Source organism: Notechis scutatus, unplaced genomic scaffold (assembly GCF_049901735.1).
Source record: "Notechis scutatus isolate UNSWTSFEM ecotype Mainland unplaced genomic scaffold, rNotScu1.2 NSCUSCF50, whole genome shotgun sequence".
Taxonomy (NCBI): domain Eukaryota; kingdom Metazoa; phylum Chordata; class Lepidosauria; order Squamata; family Elapidae; genus Notechis; species Notechis scutatus.
In genome coordinates, this window is record NW_028263160.1 from 57,501 (window position 1) to 74,189 (window position 16,689).

A 16,689-nucleotide genomic window follows, 5' to 3' on the forward strand; every position below is an offset into this window, starting at 1 on the left:
ATCTTCATAGAATTCAAGAGCAGCTTTTCAGAATATTAGGGAACATATCAACGATGTTTTAGTCTATTATGTTCATCTTCAAATTGACCATTAAAGGCCTGAAGAGCCATAAGGTCCCTAGAGGATATTCTACTGAATATTCTACTATTGAAAAACTATCCAGGTTTTGAGGTCCTCCATTAGCATGTTCATTTTCACATATCAATAATATCTGCCTTATCCAATTGGAATCAAGTTGGCAATAGTCCTGTCTATGTATAAAAAATATTCAGACCAAGAAGAGTATCTTTGGGATGGATAAAAGGAGTTCAGCTCCTGCCCTCATAGATAATTGTTAATTTACACAATTTCTGCTTTGTATAAATTCAGGGTATATAATTATTGGGTTAAAATTAAAGTGATGAAACAGACATATAGTCCCAAAACAGACAAAATTTCAATTAAACACTTATTGGATTGTACAACTGTCAATTTCTGTTAGCAATGTGGTTTTGTGCTCTTGTACATCTAGAGAAGAAGCCGAAAAATTGCTTCACAAAGAATTTGGGATATAGAAGCTGAGAAAGAGGTTTTAGTACTCAAAAATAGCATATAATACAGCCCTATATCTTAGATCCAGACATTTTATCTAACATCTGCAAATTTGAATCTAATTGTTGGAATTGTATGGGTGACACAGAATATTTACATTGCATTTTTTATTGTTTTTTTTTTTGTTTAATATGATTTTGCGTTCCATTTTTATATACAATCTTGTTAATATTCTGTCTTAAATATTTTAAACCGTGACTAAGGAACAAACTATTCTTATATATTCATCAAAACAAAATTGGGTTTGTCAATAAGTAATATTTTGGAGTTGATCTGGACCACATTATAACACAGCATTCTTCATTACTTTTTCAGATCACTCTTGGAATTCCTTCAGAGGCTCTGAGTGATAAAAGGAGATTCCCTTTTTCCACCAGATGCTCCCCAAAGAAGGATTCCAATACCCAGCAATTGTCCAGCTGCTCCTCCATTTCAGATGGACCCTGATTGGCCTCTTTGCTTCAGACACAGAAAAGGGAGATAATTTCATGAGGACTTTCCCTCCGATGCTTGTCAGGAATGGAATTTGTGTGGTTATATCACAACGATTCACAACAACTGGACAAACAGCACCCCTCAGGGAGGCCCTCTCTAAGTGGAGACAAATCAACGTCTTTGTCCACTTCATAGAATTTATTTCCATCTGGAACAGAATTTTTCCTTTCCATGAAGCACTTATGCATTTGCCAGGACCCATTGAAGGGAAAGTCTGGATCCTCACAAGTTTTGCACTGTATGCAATAAAGAAGCACATATTTCTCAAATACATCCATAGTATTTTGAATTTTGGTTATCTGATAAAAAAAAGGCCAACAGATGCTGCCTTTGAACCCCATTTCTTTGTGGAAGATCCGTTTCAAGATCATTATTTTCGCTGTTCCCTTTCCAAGCACGTCTTTTCTGTCAAAGGCCGCAGAAGATGCACCCAGAAAGCCCCACTGGAGACCCAGGAGAAAAGGAACAGGAAACGGATCATAAATGACGGTCATCGCTACAGTATCATTCAGACTCTGGCCCAGGCCATGAATGCCGCTTATTCCTCCAGATCGAGGAGGGGAAGGAAGGAGGGAGAAAAGAGGTTGGGGGCTCTGAGGCTGCAGCCGTGGCAGGTATGGGGGGTCCCGATAGGGATCCATTAATCTGAGATCCTTTTGGAGAAGGAACCCAAAGGAGAAGGAGGGGAACATCTCAACCTTCTTGTGCTGCAAAAGGTCAAGAGATTTGCACCATCTAATTGCTCCTGTCTGACGCTCCGGAATAACAGGGAGCAGATCTGAAGTTTCTGTCTAGCCTCTGTTGGAATTAATCTCCTTCTGGGTTCAGTTCCAAGTGGGGAAGAAAGACGCTGGAAACATGGTGACTGCTTGGAAGATGGTTTAATGGTGGACAGGAGCACATGCCTTGGTTGAGGAAAGAAGGGCTGAGATGCTGAGAGTGCAACTGTTTGATGCCCTCTGTTGGGATTTGAATTGGAGCTTGTATTCTGATCGGTTGTCAGGCTCCCATGGGGCCATGCAGGGCCAACTCTGTAGGCTGTCCTGAGTCCCAGGCTTGGTTGAGCCTCGCTGGATGATGGTGATGGCTTTGGGCAATTCCTATATAGCTTTACCTGGAGTAGATCTTTGTTATGTAAAATAGACTGCCCTAGGCCAGACTAATGGTCCATTAGCAAGTGTGGGGGGGCTGAGTTTCAGGCTCTCTGAGTTTCTACTTTTCTTTTTAGGGAAATATATTCTCCCTTTTTAGTATATCCTAAAATATTTCATTTTCCTAGGAGGGGAGGGTTTTAACTACTCCCAACACCTCTTTCAGTCATTGGAAGAGTCTTGAATCCTCCCTTGTCCAACTGAGAGATTTTGTAAGTTGGAGAAGCTGCTCTCATAATCTCCTCCTTGTCTTCTCTCAAGACTCAGTTTCAGGTTGCAGTCAAGTACGATTTTGAGATTGTTTTCTTAAACATGTATTTATTTACACATAACTCAAGATGGCAAATGTCTCCAACACAGCTTCCTCCTTCATCCAGTCCACTTTTAGTACAGTCAGAGACCAGCATTACAATAAATAATAATAATAATGGAGAAAAATAAAAATAAATGACAGTCAATGGGCAGTTAGAGTCTGCCTAATGCTGAGTCATGTGCGAATATGTGGCAATATAAATGTCCTAAATAAATAAATACATAATTTTGCATTACAGCAGAACAGAATTTGGCCCCATTCAGAGAAACTCCTTCCTACTGATCTGATAACTGCAGTTGCACGTAAAAGAGTTCCGTATTTCCCGGATATTTTATTAGGAGAGGCGTCACAAAGTGAATCCCTGAGTCCTGATAGGAGATGCCGCATAGCAGGCTGTGAACTCACTGGTGGGATTCAAATTTTTTTACTACTGGTTCTGTGGGCATGGCTTGAATTTGTGGGCGTGGCTTGGTGGTCACGTGACCAGATGGGCGTGGCTTGGTGGCCATGTGACTGAGTGGGCTTGGCCAGGGGGCCATGTGACTGGCAAACCAAATACAATTGGTCCTCGCTTAATGGCTGGTTGCTTAGCAAGTGTTCTAATTTATGACTGATCTCCCCAGAGCTCCTTGACCTGTTTTTGGAGTTTTGACAACCATAAACACAAACACACAAACACACATGCACACACACACACTCACTCACACACACACACACAGAGCTTTCTAACCCTGCTATTCTTTGATTCTGTAAGGATCTCCTGCTGGAGCAGGGGGTTGGACTAGATGACCTCCGAGATTCCTTGCATGCCAGCCCTAGATTGTTGTGTTGCTTCAAAGAGTCTTCTGAAGCCAGGGTTTGTGTGCTTCCTTCCTCTCCTTTTTTTCTCTCTCCCTCCCTCCTTCCATGTATTTATCTATCCATCCATATATCTCATTCACTTTCTCCATTCTCCCTCTCTTTCTTTCTCTCTTTCTCTCCCTCTTTCTTTCTTGCTCTTTCTTTCTTTCTTCTCTTGCCCCCCCCCCCTCTCTCTCTCTCTCTCTCTCTCTCTCACACACACACACACACACAGACACAGAGAGTAGGGAAGAGAGAGGGGAAGATAGGGACCCGGCCTCTTCGCTATCCCCCACCGTCCCCCTTACCTTCTCAGGCCAGGTGAGGGAGGGGAGGGTGAGGGGCAGGGCCAGCTGCTTCAGGCAAGGTGAAGAGGCGTCGACCAAGCACGGGAGTGTAGAAGCCTGGGAATGGCGGCTCCCGGCTCAGCTGGCCTGAGGGGCTCCTGCAGGCATATCGCGACAAGGGGGGGCGAGAAGCCCCGGGACAACCGCGCACCCACCTGCTGGCTGGCCGGGCCGGGCTGGGCTGGAAGAGGCGCATCCGCTGGGAGAAGTAAGAAAACGTAATCTGGGAGGGCGGGCAGGCAGGCAGATGTCCCAGGGCTGCTCCACGTGCGCACTGCATCAGTAGCACACGCACGGCTGCACACACAGTGCGCATGTGCAACAGCCCTGGGACATCTGCCCGATCTGCACCACAGCCACCACGTGGTAGGGAACGCTAGGAGAGCGATTGGGACAATGGGCAACCCGGTTCAGGGGTGTGGCCAACCAGGGGTGACCACCGGTTCACCTGAGCCCGTGAGAACCGGTTGAATACCACCTCTGCGTGAGCTGCAGTTCGAGTGGCCCCTTGTCCTCAGGGCCCCAGTCTCAGCTCAGGCGCTCTTTCTTTGTATCGGCCCCCTGAAACGGCTCTGGGAACTCCGTTGCAGCTCTCGGAGGTTAATTCCCTTTGGACTCTTGGCAGGGTTATTCGATATAAATATCTCGTTGCTCTAAAGGCTGCTCAAATAAACATTCTTGGGAAGAGCAGCCCCATCTTGTTGGATTTCCAGATCTTTGAGACCTTGTTTGAGTTCACTAAGTGCACTAACTCATCCCCCATCCTTAAAAGCCCTTCCCTGCAGAAGCCACGGGGGCTGAGTACCAATGAGTAGTTGTGTGTTCATTTTCCCCACAACAACAACCCTGTGAGTTGAGTTGGGCTGAGAGACTGGCCCCAAATCCCCCAGCCTGCTTCATGACCAAGGTGGGACTTGAACTCACATCCTCTTGCTTTCTACTTCGGGGGCTTAACCAGTAGACCAAACTGGGTCCCTTACATACTTATCAAGCTTGGCACAATCCTTCATCCAGTGCATCATTAATGTTCTTACATGAGATACTATAATTTATCAAATCCTAAAACCCAGATAGTTTTATATTGCTTTTTAGTCATACAGTTGTTTCTAGGAGGAAATCATAAATATTTTTCTGGAAAGTTGGTAATGTTTAAATAACATAAAAGTATATTTGCCTGAGAATTGTTATAAATCTTGTATAATAGCAATTTATCAACCCTATTATATTAATGACAACATAGAAAAATTGATGACTTAACGACAAAATGTTGTATCTTCCCACTTTCATGACAAAGATTAAAAAAACTAAAGATTATTTGAGTACCATTTTTAAATCAGTTTTTATCCACTTAATTATCATACCATCCACCCCTCACTTAACTGGGTTTCTGATCACATCACAAAATTGTTTATTACTCTTTCCTGAGATCGAGTTATATCAGCAGTATTTCCATAATGTATTTAGGAAATGAAATAATATGTGAGGATGACTTGCATAGAGCACATAAGTTATATCCCCCCCTTTCCCACGACCCATTTAGAAAGGGCTGTGATAGGAGGGAATGACTTTTGGGGGGTGGAGGAGAGATTCTGCCTGGGGAAGAAGCAGATAAGAGGAGGAAACCTACAGCTGCATAAAAAAAGGGTCGGTGGGAGATTTGTACTTCCTGGCTCCCCAAATCCTGTCAGTGCAGCATTACAGCGAAGTGGGCCTAGCTCAGGTTTCCTGTCTGGGCTTCCTGGGAGAGGATCACCCTGACAATTTTCTTCTTGACAAATCCATGTTTCTGATTGTTATATTCTGGGCATGGGCGCAAGGAACGGAGACGAGGCAGTGAACGGTGAACTTCAACTCTTTATTAACAATCAGGAACAGAGCAAAACCCTAGGGCAGCAGCAGCTCTTTTATAGAGCTGGCTGCTGTCCCATTAACCAATGACTTGCGTTGGAGCGTTTAAACTGTGCCCAATGGGAGACGACCCGCTATTAGCCAATCAGATTGCCTAGAAGAGACCAATCATAGTTCGCTATTTACGGGCCAATCAGAAGTGCAGGATTACGAGCCTGCTTTTCTAGTAAGGTTGTCAAGCTTTATTAAATGCATTTACTTTAGTTCATAACACCCCTCCCCCCTAGGTTCCGTTTGAGGGGTGTGGTGACGTATTCACGTAGATACGCAGGTCGTTTCACCTGCCTGTTCGATTTGCGCTGTTCCACCGGTTTCTGTCTGCGGTCCGGTTCCGGTGGAACGCTTTCTGAGTTGTCTGGCACGAACGGTTCCGTTTCTCCGAGGGAAGGCTCAGCGCTGTTATTCCCGTTTTCGCCATTGTTGTCATCCGGGTTTCTTGGGATTGTTTCCGGGTTCCGTGGGCTTGCCTCCATCGTGGTATTTCTCCGCGGCGATGCAAACCCCCTTCCTGATTCTTCTTCAGTCGGCGCGTTTCTCTCGAGTAGTTGGGTTGGCTGCTGATTTTCCCTGATTACGTCATCAGCTATTTCGTTTTCGGCCCCCTCGATATCCCCTCCCCCCTCCAGTTTGAGAATCAGGGGAGTCGTGGGAAATGGGTTGCAATCTGGATCGAAGCTGATCTATATGGCGTTTCCATACTTTTCCATCAGTAGTTTGTAGGTGGTAGGATCTGGGGCCGGTGGGTTGGGTTATGGTTGCTGGGACCCACAACGGTTCGCCGGAAAAGTTTTTAGCAAACACCAAGTCGCCTACCTTGAACTCGCGGCACTTTCCGCTAGATCCGAAAGGTTTCTCTGGCGAGTAGGAAGGGTGTAGGCGGTCGAGGTGGGAGCGAAGTTTCCGTCCCATCAACAGTTCGGCTGGAGTCTTATTCGTGACGCTGTGTGGGGTGATGTGTTGGAGTAAAAGTATTCTGTTCAGCTTGTCGTCAATGTCCCCATAATCCATCTTGTGAAGAGTCTTTTTGATGAATTGGACCATTCGCTCAGCCCTTCCGTTGACCGCAGGGTGCGCCGGCGAGGTTAGCGCATGGCGGATGCCCCGGTCCGCTAGGTACTGTTCAAATGCGAGGGCAGTGAACTGGGCCCGTTATCAGAAACTAAAACGTCTGGTAACCCATGCATTGCGAATAGTTTATTTAGTTTGTTAATGACGGAGTCGGTTGTAGTAGTCTTCATTTTGTGGATTTCGAGCCAGTTGGAATAGGCATCCACTGTTAGGAGAAAAGTGTGTCCTTTGGTGGGTCCCGCAAAATCAATGTGGATGCGGGACCACGGACCCCGAGGGGTTTCCCACTCGGTTGGCGTCGCTCTTGGTGGGGCACTGCTGACTTCTTGGCACTTTCGACAAGTAGTTACCCAGGCTTCGATCTGCTTATCAATGCCCGGCCACCACGCGTAGCTCCATGCGAGCGCCTTCATGCGCACGATGCCTGGATGTCCCTCGTGCAATACTTTTAAAACTGCCTGTCGTAGCCTCTCTGGGACGACGACTCTGTCTCCCCATAGAATGCAGCCCTTCTGAGAAAAAAGTTCTGTCTGCTGGTTTTTGAACGGGGCGAAGTTGTCGTGGGGTTCGTTGACTGGCCACCCTCGTTCGACCCAGCTGAGAACTCGTGCCAGGACAGGATCCCGTTTCATCTTGGTGGCGATGTCTCTCGCTGTTAGCGGCAAGTGCAGCGTTTCAATTTGGAGTGTCGTGAGGGTTGGAGCTGGGTCGTCGACGGCTTCCGGAAGTGGGGAACGGCTTAAAGCCTCAGCGTGGGGAATGGCTTTCCCCGGGCGATGTTGCAGTAGATAATTGTATGCAGCTAGGAACTCTGACCAGCGAGTCATTCTTGGCGACAATATATAGGGGGTTGGCTTGTCTCCCGCTATAATACCAAGCAATGGCTTGTGATCCGTAATTATAGTAAATGTTCGGCCATACACATATTCATGAAAACGCTTTACAGCCGATACAACAGCAAGAGCCTCTTTATCGAGTTGGCTATAGTTCCTTTCAGCCCTTGATAATGTCCTTGAAAAAAACGCAATAGGTGCCTCATTTCCATTTGGTAACACATGACTTAAAATGGCTCCTACTCCAAACGGTGATGCGTCGCATGTAATGGTTAAAGGCAAAGTCTCGTTATACTGCATTAATACAGCGTTGGAGGTTAATAAGTCTTTCACTTGTCGGAATGCGTGTTCTTCTCGGTGTCCCCAGACCCAGGTAGCTCTTTTGTCGAGAAGTCTATGTAGGGGCTCAGCTACGGTTGCCTTCTGGGGCAAGAAGATGTTGTAAAAGTTAATGAGTCCCAGGAAGGCTTGGAGGTCTGTCTTATTCTTAGGCCTTGGGGCATTTTTGATTGCTTTTAGCTTGTTATCAGTGGGGTGGATTCCTTGTCTATCGAGAAGGTATCCAAGGAATTCCACCCTCTCGGTACACAGTTGACATTTATTTTTTTTAACCTTCAGGCCGGCGTCTTTGAATTTTTGGAGAACCATTCTGAGACGCCTTTCTAATACTTCTTTATTAGGGGCAGCAATTAAAACGTCATCAAAATACGGCACGACCCCTTTGATGCCTTGTAAAAGTCTCTCCATCAGACTTTGGAAAATCCCCGGGGCTACGCTCACTCCGAATTGGAGTCTATTGCACTTAAAGGCACCTCTGTGCGTAACGATAGTTTGTGCTTCCGCGGTTTTCGCATCTACGGGTAACTGTTGATACGCCTGCGCTAAATCCAATTTTGCAAATATTTTCCCGCCGCCCAGGGAGTGGAGAAGGTGTTGAACCACTGGGTAAGCGCTCTGTTGAAGTGCGTGGTTCAGGGTGGCCCGGTAATCCCCACAAATTCTTAATGATCCATCCGGTTTGATGGGTGTTACTATTGGGGTCTCCCAACGGGCGTGGTCAATTGGTTCTAAAACACCCTGGGCTATTAATTTATCGAGCTGCTCATCGATCTTCGGTTTGAGTGCGAATGGCACCCGACGAGGCTTAAGGCGAATGGGGGCTACTTCAGGGCTGAGGTTAAACGATATCGAGGTCCCCTTGTACTTGCCTAGCTTCTCTGTAAAAACGTCTTGGAATTCCTGGACGAGGGCCTCTTCCCAGTCGTCGCTTCCGGCTTGGTGAATGCCGGCTACTTCGATCCCGAGTGGGGCGAACCATTGTAGGCCTAACAAACTAGGCCGGTCACAATCGACAACGGTCAGCGGTAGTGATGCGGTATGATTTTTGAATGATACTTGGACTTGGCTGGAGCCGACGACTGGGATTCTTTTTCCCTGGTAATCTTTGAGTATGATTTTTTGGGCGCTGAGGTCCTGACGAGGGATGGCAGGGATTAGCTGTTTGAGGGTCTTCCAGGAAACCATCGAGAGAGACGACCCCGAGTCGACTTCCATCATGCAAGGTTGGTTCTCGATGGCGACCCTCACTCGGATCTTTCTTGCATCTAAGGATGAAGCGTGGCCGATGGTAATGGTTTGGTGTGCCTCTTCTCGTCTCGTTGAAGTGGCAGGTGTTTTATTTCTGTAGGAGTGGTTGTTCCATTGGTGGTTCAGGCGATCCCGACTCACAGGAAGATTTCCTGTGGTCTGGCGGTAGTTATTCTCCCTCCGGATTGGACTGGATCCTCGCTTGCTTCTACAGACCTTTGCGATGTGGCCTCTCTTTCCACAGGAATGGCAGAGCGCGTCGAGGAATTTGCAATCTGATCGCGGGTGGTTTGCCCCGCAACCAGCGCATTGGCGCGGGAGTCTTTGGTTCCGTTGGTCACGTTGGTCGCGTTCGGACCGGAGCCGGTTGACCTCCTCCTCTTCACTATCTGATGGGGATTCGAGGTCCTCATGGTGTGCCGTTGTTGAGTGCCTCTCTGGACGAGGCATCATTGGCGAGTTGACGGAGCGGTGCGTTGGTGCGGCGCATTCGAGCGGCCGACTTCCTGGTTGCTTCTGCTGCAGTAGCGTCTGTGATGGCATCTGCAAGATCGATGTCTCCTTTGGCCATGATCTTGCTCTGCGCCGTGTAGTCATCTAATCCCAGAACTATGCGGTCTCGCATGGCTTCTTCGAGGTTTGAAAACCCACAGAGGCCACCCAGGTTCCGGAGGTCAGCGATGAAGTCTGCAACGCTCTCGCCTTTCCGTTGGTCCCTCTGGTAAAACTCGTGTCTTCGGACAAGCGTTGGCACTGCGGGTGCATAGTGGGCCCGTAGAATGGGCGCGAGGGTGTCCCAATCCATTGATTTCACCTCAGCCGGTTTTGCAAGTGCTTTTGCCATCTTAAAAATGGCAGGCCCGCAATGGGTCAGAAACACTGCTCGCTTCTTGCCAGTCGTAGCGTCCTTTAAATTGTTGGTCTCCAGGAACATCTGGAACCGGTCCATATACGAGTCCCAGTCTTCGTGTGCCGGGTCAAATGGAGCGGGTGGTATGGCGCCGCTGGACATGTTGCCGTTGTAGATGCGCCTTCAGCCACGTGCTCTGTTTGGTGCTCTGTAAGTGTTCAGTCAGCTCTGATGTCTCCGCATCCCACCTTCGTCGCCAGTGTTATATTCTGGGCATGGGCGCAAGGAACGGAGACGAGGCAGTGAACGGTGAACTTCAACTCTTTATTAACAATCAGGAACAGAGCAAAACCCTAGGGCAGCAGCAGCTCTTTTATAGAGCTGGCTGCTGTCCCATTAACCAATGACTTGCGTTGGAGCGTTTAAACTGTGCCCAATGGGAGACGACCCGCTATTAGCCAATCAGATTGCCTAGAAGAGACCAATCATAGTTCGCTATTTACGGGCCAATCAGAAGTGCAGGATTACGAGCCTGCTTTTCTAGTAAGGTTGTCAAGCTTTATTAAATGCATTTACTTTAGTTCATAACACTGATAACCAGCCTGTTGCTTTCAGGGAGTTCATAAATCTCCTTTTTTCTGTTGTTCAACTATATTTTGTCAAAATCTATATTGTCAAAATATGATCGACAAATTTTTGTGAACTTTTTCCCTTCACTTGTAAGATAGTGGTAACACCCATTTTCCTAATGAAGCATGTCTGTAAATTAGACAACTACAGAAGAAAGATTAAATATTGAAAAAGCGTCTGGGATAAGAAACAAAGTTTTCTGCTTTTAAAATTGCTGCATGTTCCCATTCTAGTTCCATCCTTTCCTGGAGAAGAATGAGTTTGTCAATATTTCGGACCGTAAACTCTACATGGACCCAAATGGAGAGGTAGCAGCAGATCTGAGCATTTGGGGCTTGTTCGTTCTTCCCAGGGATGATCCCAGGGAAGAGAATCTGGCGTATTTTGAAAGACAGAGACTTTATATCGACAAAGATGTTCTTTCACGGCTAAAGTTGCTCAACAAGGTAAGAGAAAGTTTGGTGTCTTCTCTCCATTTTTCAAAAAGCCTGAGGTCCCATTTCAAGAGGGCTGATGCTATTCCCCAAAGGTGGTTGACCTTCACCGAGAATTGAATCTGGGCAGTAGAAACCGGATTTTTTCCCTTAGGCTGCTTGGGAGGCATCGGTATTGTTCCATTTTGTGGACCACATACAATTAAGGGTCTCCATCAAATGGGTGAGAATCCCACAAGGGCTGGGGAATGTGTCCCTAGTAGCTTCTGGTTGTTTGCTCCTTGTGCCCAGAAGAGCAACGAAGGCGGCAATTCTGCTGACCGGGGCCTGAATCCAGGCTTGGACTGTATCGGATGGGATTGAATCGTGAGTGGACGGAGGTCCTTTTGGTCCCATTGGGGGAAAGAAGCTTCTTCTCGTCCTGCTTGGGGAAAAGTGTCCCCTGAAGGGGCAGCTCCATAATCTGGGAGGCTCTTAAGGAGGCCGGACCTGGCCAGAGCTCTCCATGCCTCCCTTTCACCCTCCCTGGGATGGAGCAATGGGCCTTCTGCTCCTAGGAAGCAGCTCCAAGGCTTTCAGTTCACCTGAAATTATCAAGATTGTTCTGATATCACACCTTAAAATTAAGGGTGTAAGAAGAGGGGAGAAATGCGTGTTAATGGGGTCATGAGAAGGAACTGGCTGGTTATCACTTAATGCTGAAATCTTTTCTCAGTTCCATCCAGGGGTGGGATTCAAATTTTGTAACAACCGGTTCTGTGGGCGTGGCTTAATTTGTGGGTGTGGCTTGATGGTCATGTGACCAGATGGGCATGGCCAGGTGGCCGTTACTGGCAAACCAAATACAAGTGGTCCTCGCTTAATGGCCAGTTGCTTAGCAAGTGTTCTAATTTATGACTGATCTCCCCAGAGCTCCTTGACCTGGTTTTGGAGTTTTGACAACCATAAACACAAACACACAAACACACACGCACACAGCCTTCTGACCCTGCTATTCTTTGATTCTGTAAGGATCTCCTGCTGGAGCAGTGGGTTGGACTAGATGACCTCCGAGATCCCTTGCAGCCCAGCTCTAGATTGCTGTGCTGCTTCAAAGAGTCTTCTGAAGCCAGGGTTTGTGTCCTTCCTTCCTCTCCTTTTTTCTCTCTCTCTCTCCCTCCCTCCTTCCATGTATTTATCTATCCATCCATATATCTCATTCACTTTCTCCTCCCTCCATCTCTTTCTTTCTTTTTCTTTCTTTGTCCCATCCTTCCATCTCTCCCTTTCTTTGTCTATCCATTTTCTCCTTTTGCTTCCTTTCTCTCTTTTATTTCTTTCTCTTTCCTTTCTTGTCTCTCTCTTCCTCTTCTCTCATTCCCTCTATTTCACTCTTTCCCTCTTTTTCTCTCTTTCCCCCCTCTCTGTATCTCTCTGTATCTCTCTCTCATTCTGCCTCTTTCCCTGTCTTCCCCTCCCCCCCTTTGTGTGTGTGTGTGTGTGTGTGTGTGTGTGTGTGTGTGTGTGTGTAAAAGAGAGGCATGGATAAGTCTGACCAGGTCGGGTCTCTTTAAGAACCTCCCCAACTATGAACCGGCCCTTTCAGGGGACACTTTTCCCCAAGCAGGACGAAGCTTCTCTCCCAATGGGACCAAAAGGACCTCCACCCAATCATGATTCAAATTCATCTGAATTCAGGCCCTGGTCAACAGAATTCCCTTTTTTCTTTGCTAGTTTGGGCACAAGGAGCAAACAAACCTGAAGCTCTTAGTGACACATTCCCCAGCCCTTGTGGGTTTCTCACCAGTTTGAAGGAGATACTAAACCATAGGTGGTTCACAAAATGGAGCAGTGCGAGAAGGTAAGGGTGACGGTGGGGGAGAGCGAAGTGGCCGGGTCCCTATCTTCCCCTCTCTCTCCCCCACTCTGTGTGTGTGTGTGTATCTGTGAATTGTGTGTGTGTGTGTGTCTCCCTGAAAGCGCGGCATGGCCAAGCCAGCAAGCTCTCCTTGGCGCTCTTCGCTACTTCTTTCATTTCTTCTTTTTCGAATCCAGACTGGCTAAACAACGATTGCCAGACTGCGGTGGAAGCGTCCATTCGGGTGCCTCTCCTCCTCCTCCTCTTCCTCCTCCTCTTGCACCCGGCAGCTGTGGATGGATCAGGAGGGTGCAGTTGTGTGGGGAGATGCTCGCTCCTCAAGTGAGCATCCACCCGCCCCGTACTTGGTTTTGCTGTGCTTTGGCATTTGCTTGAGGAGCATCTCCCCGTGCGCATGCACCCTCCCAGCCCTGCCACAACGCCGGTTATGAGGGAGGAGGAGAGGAGGAGGAGGAGGAGGAGGAGGAGGAGGAGGAGGAGGAGGGAGGAGGAGGAGGAGGAGGAGGAGGAGGAGGAGGAGGAGGAGGAGGAGGAGGAGGAGGAGAAGGGTCACCTGAAGGATGCTTCCACCGCGGCCTGGCGATCATTGTTCAGCCAGTCTGATTCCAAAAAGAAGAAATGAAAGAAGTAGCGAAGAGCGCCAAGGAGAGCTTGCTGGCTTGGCCATGCCACGGCTTTCAGGGAACACACACAACAGAGTGGGAGAGAGAATCAGGAAGATAGGGACCCGGCCGCTTCACTATCCCCCGCCGTCACCCTCACCTTCTTAGGCCAGGCGAGGGAGGGGCAGGGCCAGCCGCTTCATCAAGGTGAAGACGAGGCGACCAAGCACAGGCGAGTAGAAACCTGGGAACGGCGGCTCCTAAAGGGCTTTGAGGTCGGATGACCTGGAGCGGCCGAGATCCGAGTGAGCATTGCACCACAGGTTCACCTGATCGCCCACTTCTTTGGTGTTGGCTTTACGGAGCCGCAGCGTGAGGTCTGGGCTGACATGTGACAGCAGTGCCTTTAGCTGTGCTTGCTTGTAAGTGTCCAAATAATCTGGTGAAGATGGCGGAGGAGTCACTCAGGTAGACCTCCCCCATCCGCAGTCCTCCTCCTGCAGAAAAGGCCATTCCCTGAGCTAAGAAGGCAAGGAGCTGCGCCTCGACTCACCCAATTCCTAGGACTACCCCAAATGGTCTCAATTCGGCATGGAGAGGGTAGCTCCCCCTGGCAGTTCCCCTTTCCCTCAGTGCTCTGACTTCCTGTGGCTCGCCTCCAGCCTGAACACCAGGTTGGACCACGAGAAGGCCACTTCCCCGCTTCTCAATGGCGCTCCTGTGCCAGCCACTGCAGGACTCTCCATCTCTTTCCCCAAATTCTCCCTCAACTTTGAAATGACGACACCTGTTGCTGACATGGGTACGACCAGGCTGCCGGTCACCTTTACCCCCCCCCCCCACTTGCCTTTTGCTGCCACCTGGACCCCTAACCCCCAGCAGGTAAGGCCCAGCACCTGCAGTGAATCCCAGCTAAATTTCGCTGTACCGGAGGACATGTGGAGAGGCTCATGTTCTCCTGCTGCTGGGAAAGCAAGAGAGTCTTTCCCGGCACAGCGAAAAGTTTGCAACTTCCTCTCCAATAGGGAAATGGGTGGCTCTGGGCGGCAGAGAAGCAGCCCACTTGAATACTGTTTCTCTCTGCCGCCCAGAGCTATGCCGGGAAAGACACTCTTGCTCTCCCAGCAGTAGGAGAACACGAGCCTCTCCACATGTCTTCCAGTACAGCGAAATGTAGCTCGGGTCCCCACCAGTCTGCATCTCGCCCCCCGCCTGGATTCACCGCAGCTACTGGGCCTTACCTGCTGGGTGTGAGGGCGGCGGGTGGTGGCAGCAAAAGGCAAGTGGGGTGGGGGGGTAAAGGTGACCGGCAGTGGCAGGTAGGTGACTGGGCCCCAGAGCTTGCAGAGCCTCACTCACTCAGGGAGATCAGGCAGGGCGACAGCGGAAGGCATGCAGCAATGGCTGGCCTGGCGAGTGGGCAAAAGCAGGCTGCAGGCGATGCTGCGCATGCACGATAAGGACTGACTGGGAGCGGAGGGGAGGGGCGGGCAGAGAGGGTCGGGGCCAGTCAGTGGTGCAATTTGCTGGTTCTCTGAACTGCGCAGAATCATAACAACTGGTTCTATAGAACTGGACAGAACCAGTAGAATCTCACCCCTGGTTCCATCATCTCTCCAGACTTTTCTATTTAATAAAGTTTTTTTTTTTGGCAATGTGAGATGCCAAAAGCAAAAGAGAGGAACTAATGGAAGAATCTTCCAGAAGTTATATCTCCAACCATTTGGAAATAGTGAGAGATTTTGCTTACTTAAGTGAAGACCAGAGGCTAGTAACTTGTCTAATATCCATTTTTACCTCCATTTTCCACATATTTCCTTTGCAATCTTATTTTTTTCTGCTCAGTCCTTTCCTCAATCTGAATGTGTGGAAAGTTGTCATCCTGGATTTGTCAAGAGGGCTCGAGAAGGAGAGCCAGTTTGCTGCTACGACTGCGTTCCTTGTCCGGAGGGGACCTTCTCCACTCAGAAAGGTGGGTGACACCAGAGGAAAAGGAAGGCCTGGTGGAACTGGATCCATCCAGAGCATTGTCATGAAAGTATGAATTAAAAAACACTTTGAAGCTGAACTGATTTCTGGTTTATTTCCGAAATGCCCCATTTCTTATCTAAACAGAAGAGCAAAAAGACTGTGAAGGAAGGGCTGGATAGAGAGAGGTGGCTGTGGTAGATTGGACAAGCTTTACTACTGCCAGAGAAAATATTTCTTCTTTTTAGCTTGGATGTGTCCTTCCTTCCACATTTACTTCTCTAGGAACACCTGACTTCCTTGAAACACGACGAATGGTTTTAGGTCCACCTCCTGAAAGGAGGATTGCAATGCAGTCTACATGGGTTCCCTTTGAGGACAGTGAAAAGGTATTGCTGATGTACGAGATATACAATGTGGTGGCATGGATAGTTATGCTTGTATGTGTCTACACCCGTATCACCACTGCTCCAATGGCCATTCCAAATTATTTGCAACAGTCACTTGATCTGCCAGCCAGCTCTGAGGCAAGTATGACAAGAATTGCCATCTTGCACGTAAGTTTCTCTAGTAAGACAATGTAGTAGTAACCAAAGACAATGTTTCAGAGATTCCTTAGCTCAGGTGTTGTACAAAGAAAAACAGGGGCAGTCGGGCCTAAAGAAGGTGCATCCTGTAAAATGGCGTTTCCAGAACCTTCCATCTCCGCCTTCATTCCTCAAATGAAACAATGGCATTGTTTATGGAGCCTACCCATCTTCTGGGAAACGCACAGCCTAATTTTTTGCACGAATTGCCGGTCAATTTGAATGAGCTTCCTGACAATAATTGATTTAGAACTTGTTGGTTGTTTCGGCCAAGATTCGGGAGGCTTTGAGTTCTAATCCTCCCTCAGGCAGGAAAACTTCCTGGGGGACTTTGAGCGGATCACCAGGAGACTTTTGAATTCCAGTCCCGCCTTAACTCTTATTGAATTTGGGGTGGGAAATTTGGAAACATTTTCTCATATTAATGTGAGATACTAAAATTGGAGATTCCTAGAGTGTGAGATGGCCGGGTGTCCAATGTTGTGGGTAGTGATGGAGGAAAGTGAAATTGTGGGATAATCGCTGTGGTGGGGATCAAATTTTTTTACTTCTGGTTCTTTTGGCATGGCTTTGTGGGCGTGGCTTTGTGGGCGTGGCAGTGGAAAGTTACTTTAAAAGCTCATTCCT

At 48.2% G+C, this 16,689-nt stretch overlaps 2 protein-coding genes across 15 annotated transcripts in view; one reads left to right on the forward strand and one right to left on the reverse strand.

Moving 5' to 3' along the window:
* Positions 1 to 16,689, reverse strand: part of LOC148128483 (vomeronasal type-2 receptor 26-like) — a 67,988-nt gene that overhangs the window by 33,271 nt on the left and 18,028 nt on the right. The gene's annotated exons all lie outside the window — the stretch shown is intronic.
* LOC148128484 (vomeronasal type-2 receptor 26-like) overlaps positions 1 to 16,689 on the forward strand; it is a 102,833-nt gene that overhangs the window by 21,485 nt on the left and 64,659 nt on the right. For 4 of the 9 annotated variants that reach the window (XM_087948971.1, XM_087948973.1, XM_087948975.1 and 1 more), the window contains exons 2-4: positions 907 to 1,700; positions 10,966 to 11,059; positions 15,353 to 15,479. The exons of 4 other annotated variants lie outside the window; for them this stretch is intronic. The gene's annotated coding sequence lies outside the window, so the exon portion shown is untranslated. The remainder of the gene's footprint in view (positions 1 to 906; positions 1,701 to 10,965; positions 11,060 to 15,352; positions 15,480 to 16,689) is intronic. One more of the 9 variants, XM_087948968.1, reaches the window with a different exon arrangement.